At 42.2% G+C, this 13,653-nt stretch overlaps 1 long non-coding RNA gene across 1 annotated transcript in view; it reads left to right on the plus strand.

The window, feature by feature from the left end:
- LOC133091009 (uncharacterized) overlaps positions 1-13,653 on the plus strand; it is a 42,811-nt gene extending 29,158 nt beyond the window's left edge. The window contains exons 2-4 of the long non-coding RNA XR_009700837.1: positions 5,576-5,742; positions 10,259-10,403; positions 13,179-13,653. This is a non-coding gene — a long non-coding RNA (uncharacterized LOC133091009). The remainder of the gene's footprint in view (positions 1-5,575; positions 5,743-10,258; positions 10,404-13,178) is intronic.

Below are 13,653 nucleotides of genomic sequence, written 5' to 3' on the forward strand. Positions count from 1 at the left end.
AGGTCACTGGCAACAAAACGAAGACAAGGAAAACTCCAGGGTTTTCCATCTTGGGTGTGGAAATTGAGATCTAACACTATGGCCAGGAGGGGGAGTAAAGGGTACCGTGTCTAAGAGAACAGCTTCTGGGTTTGTATAAGTTCTCCCATTTCTAGGCTGGCCGACTTTCGATAAGTTATTTGACTGTTCTAAAGTTTGTTTTTTGCATTTGTAGAAGAGGAGATAATAGTTCCTACCTAATCGAGTTGTTGTGAGGATTAAATAAAACAATGAAAGTAAAGTGCTTGTTGAGTGCCACATTGAAAGCACTCAACAAATGATCATCATTATTATTACTAGTGAGATTTAGATCGGGTGCATTTTTAATTAAAATAATAAATAATGTTATTGATTCCAACAATGAGAAGAAAATATATGGAAGATTACTGATTCCTTCATGGAGAGGCTGGCTTAGGAATCGAGGACATGTACAAGATTGGTATCACCCTGAGCCCTTTCTCTATTATAAACTCCTTAGAGTGAGGGTTACTTAGCCTGGATGATATATCCAAACGTGTTCTCAGTTTGAGGTCAGTCCCAGCTATCCAACTCCCCTGGGTAGTGCCAGAGGATGAGGGAGAGACAGCCTGCTCTGGGTCCTCTCTAGGATGTCAGTGGACTAGTCTATAGATAAATGAGAATTCCAGATTTAGGAATTGTGTTTCTCACTCTCACGATGGCAGAGAAATCTCTTTGATCTCTTTTGGAAAGGTCTCTTTGAATCTTTCCTCTGGTCTGTTAAAACTATTCTGATGTTGACTGATTTTCAGAGCTTCATTTCTCCATCCCACCAAACCACTAGCTTCTGGAAATTAATTGTTGACCAAGATGAGAGGATTTAAGCATGGCACCACAAGTATGCCGGTTTTCCATGTCACCTGCATTTAGATCTTTGCTGTGTCAGTTGGGATAAGCTAGGTTATGCTCTAGAATCCAGTGGTCGTAAAATCTCTGTGGCTTCAAACAACAAAAGGTTATTTTGCTCACACTACACATCCAGATCAATCTCAACTGACCCTGGCAGGGAGAAGGGGGACATATAAAATCATGTTCTGATTCTTAAAGAGTACTGCCCACATTTCAGTAGCTCAAGTAGGTCCAGGTAACCACACCTAACTTTAGAAAAGAGTTCTCTCGTCCCTGTGTTAGGATTTTTCCCATTCAAATGGGCCTACCTGTAGCCAGTGTGATCTAGTGGGTTTCTTGAACCTTTGAAATCATCTGGCTTGAAATTTTCAAGGACTGACCAGTGATCTAATGAAAATGAGGGAGGATAGGAGTTTTGAAATGCCCATTAAGAGTCCCTTTTGAGAAAGCAGTAATGTTTCACCTTTGCACTATGTTCAAAATCAAACCTGTTCCATGCCTCACATTTGAGCCTTGAAATAGAAACAGAAAGTTTGGGCCATAAAACAGTCAAGGTTCGTGCAATACCAATGGTTATTTTCCTTGAGAAATGATCAAAGCAATCTTTGTAAGGGTAATAGATTTAGTTTATTGAAACTTTTCCAAGGGAGAGTTCAGGACAGAAGTGTTATGATAAATATGTCCATGTAGCTTCATTGCCTTATTCCCAATTAATTCTGCTCATAATTTAGAAGTTGAGAAAGTAATCTACATGGTTGAAGGATGACTTCAGATCACACCTGCCACTTAAAACACCAAGAGCACACACTGGAGTTTTGGACTGTTTTGAATGAAATGTGTAAGTGGAGCCAGCAGAGATATCACTATTCCTAAGTCACAGTTTACTGACTACCTATCACGTGCCTTGCACTGGGCAAATCATTCTGTACACATTATCACATTATCATTCTCCCAACAACAGGCAAGACTGCTGAAGCTTTGGGAGCTTACAGTGTTCTGCCCAAGGTCACTCAGCTGGTACAGGGCCCAGCCAAAGGCCTGATTCCAAAGGCCAAACTCTGAATTAATAGCAGGGAATGAACAAGACTCTACTGAGGGCACCGTATAGACTTGGTGGGAAATTTTAGTTGGTTGTTTATGTCCTTATTTGGCTGTTTTCCACATTTGAGGAACTGAGGCACAAAAGGATATAAATGGGTCTTGTATCTACCAAAGATCAGCTCTAGTTCTGAAAGTAATAAAATAACATTACGCTCCCAGTCCTCAACGGAGAGCATGATAGCTGGATTTGAGCATTTTGTGAGCTAACCAGCCCTGGAAAAAGTATGATTGATACTTCAGCCTTTAGCTTATACTTCCCCTTTCAGATTTTTAGAAACTTCCACTCCTCATAAACTCAAGCTGAAGCATGACTGTGCCTAAAAGATGGAAGAGAAAGAGCTTCCAAGGGTCCCAAGTTCAGAATCATCTGATGCTGTTTAAAGGCTTAACCAAACTTTTACATTGGCTGAATTTTCTAGGGGTACCTGAATTTTCTATTTCCTGGGAAGGGGCTTCTTGACACTAGCCCTTCTTTCTCCTAACCCCGTGCTGGTCCCTAGGTCTGAAGACCCTACAAAATAGTTGTTGGTTCCACAATAATTTTTTGAGCACTTCCTCCATGCTAGACATGTGTGGTGAAACCGTGTTGGACAAAACATAGTTCCTATCTTCCAGTACTTTATAGTCAGGAAACAGAACATGACACAAACAGTGAGTTCAATTGCCATTGTATTTGAGATGCAGTGCCTCATTTAATACTCTTTCCAATGATGCTTTGGACTAAGCAGGCACCTTCCATTTAAGGCAATAGGGCACAGTGGAAGGAAGGCTTGGGGACAGATAGGGACACACAGATAATAAATGATTAAGTGATTCTATTGCCCACTAGCCCTATTGTTTAACCTTACTGAATTCAGTTTTCCCCTCTGTAAAATGGGGATAATAATATAACTATGAAGGGCCATTACAAGGATTAAATGAGGTAATGCATGTAAAACATCCAGCATCATGCCTGGTTCACAGGAAGTGCTCAATAACTGTTAGCTAGAATCATAATAATGAAGATGTTAACAAAGGCAAGGGATAGTAATAACTGTAACAATGAGATGGGGTAGAAATAAAATAGAGGCTGCTGAGAGGAAAGGGTTCAACCACTAAACCGCTAAAGCTGTTTCCTCTGTGGTAGTTATGCCTTAAAATGCATATTTGGATGCAATTTCCAACCTTCTTTTAAGTACTTAAAGTGTAGGCCTTTTCTTAAATTTGTGTGTAAAGGTTGAGATGCAGCTGAAGGAGAGATGATTTAAATGGAAACCAAGCTCTTTTCCTTTTTCTCTTTTCTTTTCCTTTCCCTGAGGTCCAGAACAATGAACCTCGTTTAGATAAAGAGTATTTACCCAAAGCCTGTTTCCATTTAAGATATTTCAGCAGGACAGTGAATAATCTCTTATCTTATTGAGGAAGTTTTACTGTCATTACTGGAACAAAGATGTCATTATTAAAATAAACTCGACTTCCCATAGAATGGTCACTTTAGTTAAAAGAGGATTATTCATAATGGCTTTATAAGAATGGAAGCTATGACATCATTATCATATAGAGCACTATCAAAAATCTCGATTCTAAGAAACAGGATTCCTTGGTGGCAAGCAACAGAACCAACTGTGGCTCATTTAACCAAAAAAAAGAAAGAATTTATTAGAAGGGTATGGGGTTGCTCATAGATGCCAAGGAAAAGCTGGCGAACCAGGTTTCTGAAAGCACAGGAACCACAAGAGCTCAGGGAGCAGGGTCCTTGGTCACCCCCACCAGATGAATCAACTTCATTTATTTTCAGTCTCTGCTTCATTTGTCCCAAGATTTAATTCCCTGGGAGAGAAAGTCTGGTTGGCCAAACTTAGGTCTTGGGCCTACAGGTCAGCCAGGGAGCATAGGAGCACCTTGATTGGTATTCCCACCAAGCCTACCTGCAGTGGGAGAGGGGTTGTTAGTCCCAGGAGAAACTGAGGTGCTGCCACCACAAGGGGGACTAGATTATGGGAAGGCAACAAGAGTTTTACGACACAGAGAGCCTCTGGGGAAGATATGTTATGGAGGGATCATCACCACATGACTTAATGGGGAAACTGAGGCCCTGAATGAAAGTAGTTTGCCTGAGGGGTCACATGTAACAACAGAAATGAAACGTTCTGACTCCTGCCAGCCATATGGGAATTTCTTCCTTATTCTGTCCAGCTTGCTAAAGCAATGGTTCAGAGACCTGGCAGTGTCTCAGGATTACCTGTGGAACTTGTTAAAAATAGAGGAGCTGGGTTTGGCATGGGGCTGGTGCCTCTGTATTTTTAATAAGCTTCTCATCTGATTCTGTTTACAACCAGCTTGGAGGCCCACTACACCAAGTCTCCACAGGCTCCAATATAGAAGAGGAACATTGTAGAACTAAAAATGGAAGAAAGTGATTTTAGGGAAAAGATTCAGGTTTGTTGATAAAAATGTTTGAGGTCCAGTTAGTGTTAGCTATCTTCATGGTTTGGGGTTTGGGGAATGTGAGGACAGGGAGGATTCTTCCTTGTTTATGACGAGCCTAGGCCAACTGGATCAGGAGGTTAGGCTGTTGTCCCAGGAAGCACTTGCAATCAAGCACCGGAGAGAGAGGGCTGGGGCCCCTCTGGGGCTGTCCTGACTATCTGTGGTGCTGCAGGAGAAGGATCAGATTATGTGGGTAGATTACCCAAGTGCTAAGATCTGGAGCACAGAAAAGGGTTGGGAAAAAGGCCTGAGCTGGCACAGACAGGAAAGGGATCTGTTACCTTTATCTTTTTGTCTCATCACAACTGATGACAGGCCAACCTAAGTCTCTTAACCAACTTGGAACATGGAGGAGAAGGAGGAACGCTATTCTTCTGCTGGGAATCTGCATTCCTCCACTTCTCACCTGGCTACTCATATCCATCCTCCAGATCCTTGCTTAAAGATCGTCCTCCTTCCTGGTCCCCCTAATCTAACTAGGCCCCCCTCTGTTCTCTCTTGTGGGCACCTGTTCTTTTCCGGGGCCAGTTTCTTGGCCGTGCAACCTGGGCAAACATACAGGGCCCTGTACTTAGAGGGACTCCATGCTTAGTTTAATGCTGTGCTGTTGCCATCTTGAAATTCTTCATAATTTTTGAAAAAGGGGCTCTCCATTTTCATTTTGACTGAGTTTTGCTGATTATATAGCTGGCCCTGTTCTTTCCTTTCCTTAAACTTAGCACCATTTAATTGCAGTAGCTCTAACATCTAGCTCTATGCCTACCACTATAGTATAGGTTTGCTAAATATTAACTTTAACCATTTGAAATTATTGTTATTTATGTTTGACTTATTAAAAAAGACATTCATATGGTTCAACCTAAAATACTCTGGATGGATGAATAAATGAATGATAGGAAGAAGAAAGATACCTTGAACACAGTGGGTTGCTGACCCAGTAGCCACTTCCTTCCTTCCTACCTTTCTTCCACCAGTTTTGATCAAGTGTCCATCCTTTCCCTAGTGGCTCAGAGGAGGAGACTCTATCCCTAATTCCAGGGCAGATCCTGATCCGTCTGCATATTCTTTCTCCTAAGAACAATCTTTCTTCTTCCTCTAGACATTGTCAGGTTTGAAGGAGACTCCAGGAACTGCTGCAGCCATCTGCCAGCCTAACAAGGAAACCAACTCAAAGCAGAGAGCAGTGGCCAAGGAATTTCAGGAAAGCAGAGCCAGGATATGTTGTGGATGGACCCTAATCTACCCCTGAACTTCTCATTACGTGAGGTAATAAAATTTCTGTATTGTTTGTTTTGGTCATCTATTGCTGTGAAACAATTATCCCAAAATGGAGTGGCTTACAACAGCATCCATTTTATTACAGTTCACAATTTTGTGGGCCAGGAAGCCAAGGAGGCGATTCTTCTGTTCCATGTAGCATCAACTGAGGTCACTCAGTGGTGTTCAGCTGGCCGATGGCCTATCTGAAGAGTCTATGGCTTCCCTCATATTTGGCATCTTGGTGGGGATGGCTCGAAGTTTAGGTTCAACTGGAACCTTCAACCAGAGCACGTCCATGTGGACTTTCCTGCGTGGCCATCCAAGGTAGTCAGACTTCTTGCATGAGATGCAGGGCTCCAAAAGTGTTGTAAGAGGCAGAAAGTGGAAGATGCCAGGCTCTTCAGGCCCAATCCTGGACTGGCACAGGATCATTTCTATCATGTACTGTGGGTCAGAGCAGGCACAAAGCCCACCCAGCTTCAAAAAGAGATGACATAGCTTCTACCTCTTGATGGGAAAAATACCACAGAGTTTATGGCTATCACTAATCCTCCGTGTTACATAAGTCAACTGGAAACAGGTTTTCTGTTATTTACAGTCAAAAGGATCAGAAATCATTAAAGAAATTCAAGGTTCTCTCAAGCCTGGGAAGGTATTTCTTCCTGTTCCTCTAATATAGCGGTCTGTAAACTTTTTCGCAGAGAGCCAGATAGTAAATGTTTTAAGTTTTACAGGGCACACAACCTCTGTTGCAACTACGTGGCTTTGCCAATGACGTATGAAACCAGCCATGGAAAATATATAAATGAATGAGATGTGTTCCAAAAAATTTTTATTTATAATCACTCAAATTCGAATTTTGTATAATTTTCATGCGTCATGAAATATTTTTTTTCCAACCATTTAAAAATGTAAAAGCCATTCTTAGCTTTTGAGCTATACAAATAAAGAAGGCAGGCCGAATTTGGTCCCTGGACCATATTTTACCTACCCCTACTGTAATACAGCAAGTTCGCTGCAAGCTCAGGGCCTTCACATGTGCTGACCCTCTGTCTTGAGTACTCCTCTCCGAGGTCTTCATGTGGTTTGTACCTTCTCTTCATTTGGGTTTTAACTCAGATATTACCTCCTCAGAACAGCCTTCTCTGATCACTCTATCTAAAATAGTCCCCTAACTCTGAAACATATTGTCCCCTTATATTTTCTTTTTTTTTAAATGTCTTTTTATTGTGGTAAAAGTCACATAATATAAAACATACTATTTTAACCATATTTAACTGTACAGTTCAGCGGCTCGAAGTACATTCACATTGTTGTGCAACTCTCATCATCATCCATCTCCCGAATTTTTCACCTTCCTAAACTGAAACTCTGTCCCCTTCAAACACTAACTCCCCATTCCCCCCCCTCCACACACCCCCTCACCCCCAGGCCCCTGGCATCTACCAGTGTACTTTCTGACTCTATGAATTTGACTATTCTAGGTACCTCGTATAAGTGGAATCAAACAGTATTTGTCTGCACTTAACGTGTATTGGAATGCATTTTAAAAATTAATATATAAAACAGATTGTACAGATAAAAAAAAATTAATATATAAAAACAGATTGTGGGCTTCCCTGGTGGCGCAGTGGTTGAGAATCTGCCTGCCAATGCAGGGGACACGGGTTCGAGCCCTGGTCTGGGAAGATCCCACCTGCCGCGGAGCAACTAGGCCCGTGAGCCACAATTACTGAGCCTGCGCGTCTGGAGCCTGTGCTCCGCAACAAGAGAGGCCGCGATAGTGAGAGGCCCGCGCACCGCGATGAAGAGTGGCCCCCGCTTGCCACAACTAGAGGAAGCCCTCGCACAGAAACGAAGACCCAACACAGCCATAAAATAAATTTTAAAAAATAAAATAAAAATAAAATAAAATAAATTAAAGAAGCCAGAAACAAACAAACAAACAAACAAAAAAAACAAAAAACAGATTGTACCTGTTTTTTTCCCCCTGTGCTATACAGTAGGCACTCACCAGCCAACTACTTCATATATAGCAGCGTACATACATCAATCCCAATCTCCCAATCCGTCTCACCCCTCCTCTCCCCTTGGTGTCCATACCCCTTATATTTTCTTGATAGCACGTCTCATTGTCTGACGTTTTGTTCATTTATTTGTTACATTTATGTGCTACCTCTTTTTAACCTTCACTGGAGTAGGACCTAGAAGCAGGCCTCTTGCCTGTCATATTCTCTTCTGTACAGCCCTTACCTAGCACAGTGCCTGGCATGTAATAGATGCTCAATTAAATATTTGTTGAATTTGAGTTGAATGGTTACAACGCAGTGCTCTGGGGCTTGACAAGAACATGGAAGGCTACTGAATTTATACTTATTGAATGAGAGAAAGATAATTAAAGCAGAAGAAGGAGATCACCTTGTCATCTGCACTCAGAGAATCATTGGTCCCTTTGTTATTTCCCTGTGTTTCAGGAAAAAGCCAAAGGAAAAATTCTTATCCTCTTATATAATTCGGAAGAAAGTTATTTTCCATTCTTGGCAGGTGTCTCCAAACAGGTACCTTGCCTGTTTGGAGGAAGGAAAAGGGGATACAACCTTATTTGAGGAGAGAGAGAGTCATCTTGGTAGTTGTGAAATAGTGTTTGGAAGCTAGATTCTTCTAGACCACTAAGGTATGATTTCCCAGAAATTCCCAAGATTCCTGAGGGAAAATGGCAAAGGTCCTGGGTGTCACAGCAACAGTAGAGATGACAGAGTTGGGAATCACATCAGGCTAAACTTGTCATCAGGAGAGAGGGAAAAAAAGCAGCAGGTACGACATTTGGGACAAGAAGACTTGAGCTCAAACAGAGTGTACCGAGTGGTGTTGGGTGGTGGCCAGAACCCAGCCATTTGGCAGTGGGCTTTCCAAGCCTGGGCACAGAAGTGGCTTCCAACCAGTCCTGCCTCTACTTATTAAAACAAACAATTGGCAGGGTAGAAAGAGTCTGCTGTAGGTAAATACAATAAACAGGAAGAGTCCGTGGGAAGCAGTGAGGGCCACAGCGGTGGATCTTAGAACTTAGGGCTTTGTAAGTTCACTGCGTTCAGGTGATAAATAGAGCTCTGGGACACAAAGTAGAAATGGAGAGGGAGGCTGATGCAGGAGGTGACGAGAGGCTGACCTGAAAATGCCGAGTGTAGTGTGGATTGCATTCATAGGATAGCTGGCCGAAGGAAATGACTTTGACTTTAGACAGTTGATTTCCAGTTGGTGGGTGAAGCAGAAAGAAGAGAGGTGGTATTGTGTCTCTCATGTGGACTTTTTGGTTGCAAGTGGTGGAAAAGCTAACAAAATGTTGCCAAAGTTTAAAAAGGGAATTTTTTAGTTCACGTAATTGAGAAGTGTAGCTTCAGGTGTGGCCAGATCTGGGATTTCAAAGAATGCCTTTAGTACTTAGTTTCTCTCTCTTTCTTCATCTCTCAGCAATTCTTTCCTCTGTATTAGCTTCATTCTCAGACAGGCTCTCCCCGTGATGAAGTGGTTCACATTAGCTCCTGGTGTATACCCATCCAGCTTTAAGTTCAGTAAAGAATATCTTTGGCCTGGTCTCTCTAGCAAGTCCAAGAATACTGTCTCATTGCCTGATTGGTCATGTGCCCATTCTTTAGCCGGTCACTGAACCCAGGGGGTTGCAGTGTTTTATTGACCAACTCTGGGTCACATGCCCTCTCCTTGACGCCCAGTGCAGTCAGCTCCACCCAAATGACCTGGACTAGAAATGGGGAAGAAAGTGGTTCCCCAAGAAAAACTCAGGTGCTGTTACCATAAAAATGGGTATGGATGCTGGGTAGGCAAAAAACAAAACAAAATGAAAACAATCAAAAACCAGATGATCAGATGTCTGCAACCAGTAATCACCACACTCACATAGAATTGACCAGAAGCCGCCATCTCTATCACCAGCACATGAAAATAATACTAACTAAATGCTATCAGCAGGTCTTAGACATTCAGCTGTTCTCATACTGACAAAGTTATATCCTCTGGTTTAAATCAGCATTAGGGAGTTAACACTAAGAACAGAAACTAATCATCATAAATGGAAAAAAAAACAGTTATGCAAAGTGATTTAAAGCAAAAGCACAGAATAGCACAAACTTGATAATTAAATTTGGTAACTAGAAATTCAACTATTGCCCAGTAGCCCTTGGATTTCAAGGTTCCAAAACTCTAGAAAAAAAGAAATGCTCATTTTTATCTGGATTTTTCTAGAGACCTATTTCACCTTCAACTTAGAAATAATTCATGAAGCCTTTCTAATACCTGATAATGTGTGTGTACTTGGGTCCTATGTGTACCTCACTTTATTTCCATGACACGACACCCTTCCAGTCCCCCACATTTCTGACTACTCCATTTCTGTATCCTTTGCCCAACCCTGAACCATTGGTGTTTTCTAGAGCTTCATCGTTGATTCCCAGCTCTTCCCTTCTTACAAACTCTCACAGGGTAGCTCTTCATTCATTCTTTTCAACAGGTACCCAAGGAGAGCGTCCTTTGTGCCAGGTACTGTGCCAACCATCCTTGAAGGTTAACTCCTGATCATCCCATGTGCTAATGACACCCAACTCTCTGAAGTCCAGACCCCTCTCCCTTCAGATTCACACTTGGACATTCACAAGGTAGGTACTTTATAAATAGTTCTTGAATGAATGGATAAATGAATGAATGCTTTTCCCTTAATGTTTCAAGTTCAACATACCTAACAATGAAATCATCTTCCTGCCTGATCCTATTACTACTTGTACTTGGTAATACCCTCAAGGATAGAAACCTCGGTGTTATCCTTGTCTCCTCCTTCTTGTCTCCTTCACATCAAGTTCCACTAATTTTAACTCAATATTTCTTAAGTCTGTCTCCTTCTCCCCCATCTCCCCAGCTCCTGCCCTAATTCAGACCTGCAGCACCTTCTACCTGGACGCTGCCATAGCCTCCCTACTGGTCTGCCTGCCTCTAAGCGTGTTCGTGTAGCAGTCACACTCGCCTGCTTCAGTGGCTCTCTGTTGCCTATGAACAAAGATCATACTCCTTAAAATGCTAAATAAAGTTCCCTGTGTCCTGCTCTCTGACTTCCTTTCCAGTCTCACCTTAAGAGTGGTTTGCCTCGAACGTTTGTGGTTTCCTACACACAGCACAGAGATTCATGGCTTTGCTCATGCTGTACCTCCTGTTTGGAATATGACCTACCCTATACCCCCATTTCTGCACATAATTTAAGCTTCAGCTGAGGTGCCATATCCTCTAGGAGGCCTTGTCAATCCTCTTCAGGCTGAGCTGGGTGTCCTCTGGTCGGCTTTCATAGCACACTGGGCATCCCTCTGTCATTGCACTATTAAGATCAGGTCCTCTTGCTGCCACCTGGTTTCCCTTGTGAGTTCCTTGAAGACATGGGCATGTCTTGTTCATCCTTGATTCCCCAATGCCTAGCCAGTACCTGAAACACAGTAGGATTTCCATAAATGTCTGTTGAAAGTCTATGTTTCCTCTTACGTAGAGCAGGTGTTTTAGCCTTGGTACTTTTATAGTGTGAAAAAGGCACCCCCTAAAATACTGAAAGCTAAAGGGTATGTTATTCAAGACCAAGATCAAGATCGTCAAGGGTTATCAGCAGAAACTTGGAGGTAATCTAATTTCCATTTTCTGGCCCAAAAGATTAACTCCAGGCAAATGTTAAAGACCCTAAAATATTTATGCTGATCTGATACCATGGGATCAGAGAATGACTAATTTAAAAAATCAGGCATTTCTCCAGCGTAAACAGTTTATTTACTTATAGTCAGATCTTTTAAGCCTTTTCCCAAATTTTCAGACCAATATTTTCTAAATTAATTTGAAATCCATATGGATTGTCAAACAGTTGGAGCAGAGTGAGTTGGGGGAAAAGATGGAAATGAGATGAGAAGAGGTATCCTGGGTCAGATCATGCTTTTCCTTTACTTTGGAAAGATGGAAAACCATTGGAGGGTTTTGCTCAGAGGAGATTATTGATGCAATTTAATGTTTAATGTTCAATTTAAATCTGGCTGCTTGGAGGAGACTTAACTACAGGCAGCCCGGGCAGAAGTAGCCCGGGCAGAGAGACTAGTTTGGAGGCTGCCGTAATAATCTAGGCAAAAGAGGATGGTGGCTTGGACCAGCGTGGTAGCCAGGAGGTAGAAAAGTAGTCAGATTATAGGTGTATATTGAAGACTCAGTCAAGAGAATTTGGCAGTGATTAGATGTGGATTGTAGAGAGGGAAGAAAAGGACAGCTCTAAGGGTTTTGGCTTGAACAACTGCAAGGATGGATTTGCCATTGGGAAGAGCAGGTTTGGGGAGAAAATCAAGAGTTCAGTTCTGGTCTCTTTTTAAGTTTGAGATGTCTATTTAGATATGTAATACAAGGAGAGTATTGAGTGTTCAAGTTGTGTGTACCTGCCTGGAGTTCAGAAGAGAGGTCAAAGTGAGGATAGATATTTGGAGGTTATTAGTGTGCAGATGGTATTTGCAGCCATGAGGCAGGTTGGGGTCATCTAGGAGGTGTGTATGGAGTGGAGGTTTGAGGAACAACCTGGAATGATCCAGTGTTCAGAAGTTGGGAAAATGAGGAGGAATCAGCAAAGGAAACTAAGGAGGAGGGACCAGTGAGAAAGGAGACCCAAGATGCTGTGAGTGGGTGGTGACCCAGAGGCCAAGTAAAGAAAGATTATTGTGCCTGAAATAAGAAACAACCTACCAAGTTCTAATTTACCCCAAGTCTCACTGGATAGTGTATTTCTGTATGCATGCACACATGCGTGTGTGTGTGTATAATTTTTTTGGCCTGGGGTCGCCCAGCTACCATATATTTCCTTTGTTCCCTCCCCCTAGAAATTCTGAGTCCATGTGGTCCCAGACTTCATTACTGGGTCTGGGTGGTCGTGAATTTTACTAGTTCTCTTTTCCTCTTGTGGCCACTACAAGATCAGTTCACCTTCGTTTCTACACTTCTAAGGAAAGCCTGAAGCACTGAGCACCTGCCAGGGCTGCCCATTCATAAAATCATTCATTTATTCATTCGTTCATTCATTTACCAGATAGTTACTGGGAATTTACAATACACAGACACTGTCCTAGGCCCTGAGGTTACAGCCATGAACCACATAGTCGCAGCACCACCTTTGCCAACAGGGAGCTTACATTCTAGCAGAGTGGGGAGGAGTGGGAGAGAGGGAGACAATGTGTGTAGGGGGTCAACAAATAAACAAAATAACTTCAAATTGTTATGTCTACACTGAAGAAAACAATCAGGGGTCTAAGATGTAGAAGAACAATGAAGACTAAGACTGGGGACTAGTTTCCAGTAGGAGGGCAGGGAAGCTTCTCTGAAGACTAAGATCCTTATGTCTCCAAAGTAACCAGCAAATCTTTTTCTTTTAGGTCCTGAAATGAACCTGGGCCTCTTATAGAACAAGGGCGGAAACCTACCTCCAGTTCCATCTTTACGTGAGCACCCACCCTCGACAATTTATGGGATTATGCTGAAAAATCAATCTTTTACAATTTCACCTAACATCTGCCAGAGGAAACAAAAGATTATTAAAAGGGGACTTATCAAAGTTCATCTTCCAACAAAGTGGTTAGTTACCATTTAATTTAGCTAACATTTTTTTGGGAACACTTACTGCAGTGCAGACACTGGTCTAAGTAAGCTTTTTATATGCATCCTATCATTTAATCTTCACAAAATTCCTGTGAGGTAGGTACTGTTATTATCCCCATCTTACACTTAAAAATCTCGAGGCTTAGATGGATTAACTCCAGGGTCACACGGCTAGCAAGTGGCAGGGCTCTGGTTAAAACCCACGTCTGTCTAACGTTCAAGATTTTGCTTTCGGCATTCCTTTGAAAAAGA

The sequence above is a fragment of the Eubalaena glacialis genome, chromosome 4 (genome assembly GCF_028564815.1).
Source record: "Eubalaena glacialis isolate mEubGla1 chromosome 4, mEubGla1.1.hap2.+ XY, whole genome shotgun sequence".
In the NCBI taxonomy this organism is placed as follows: domain Eukaryota; kingdom Metazoa; phylum Chordata; class Mammalia; order Artiodactyla; family Balaenidae; genus Eubalaena; species Eubalaena glacialis.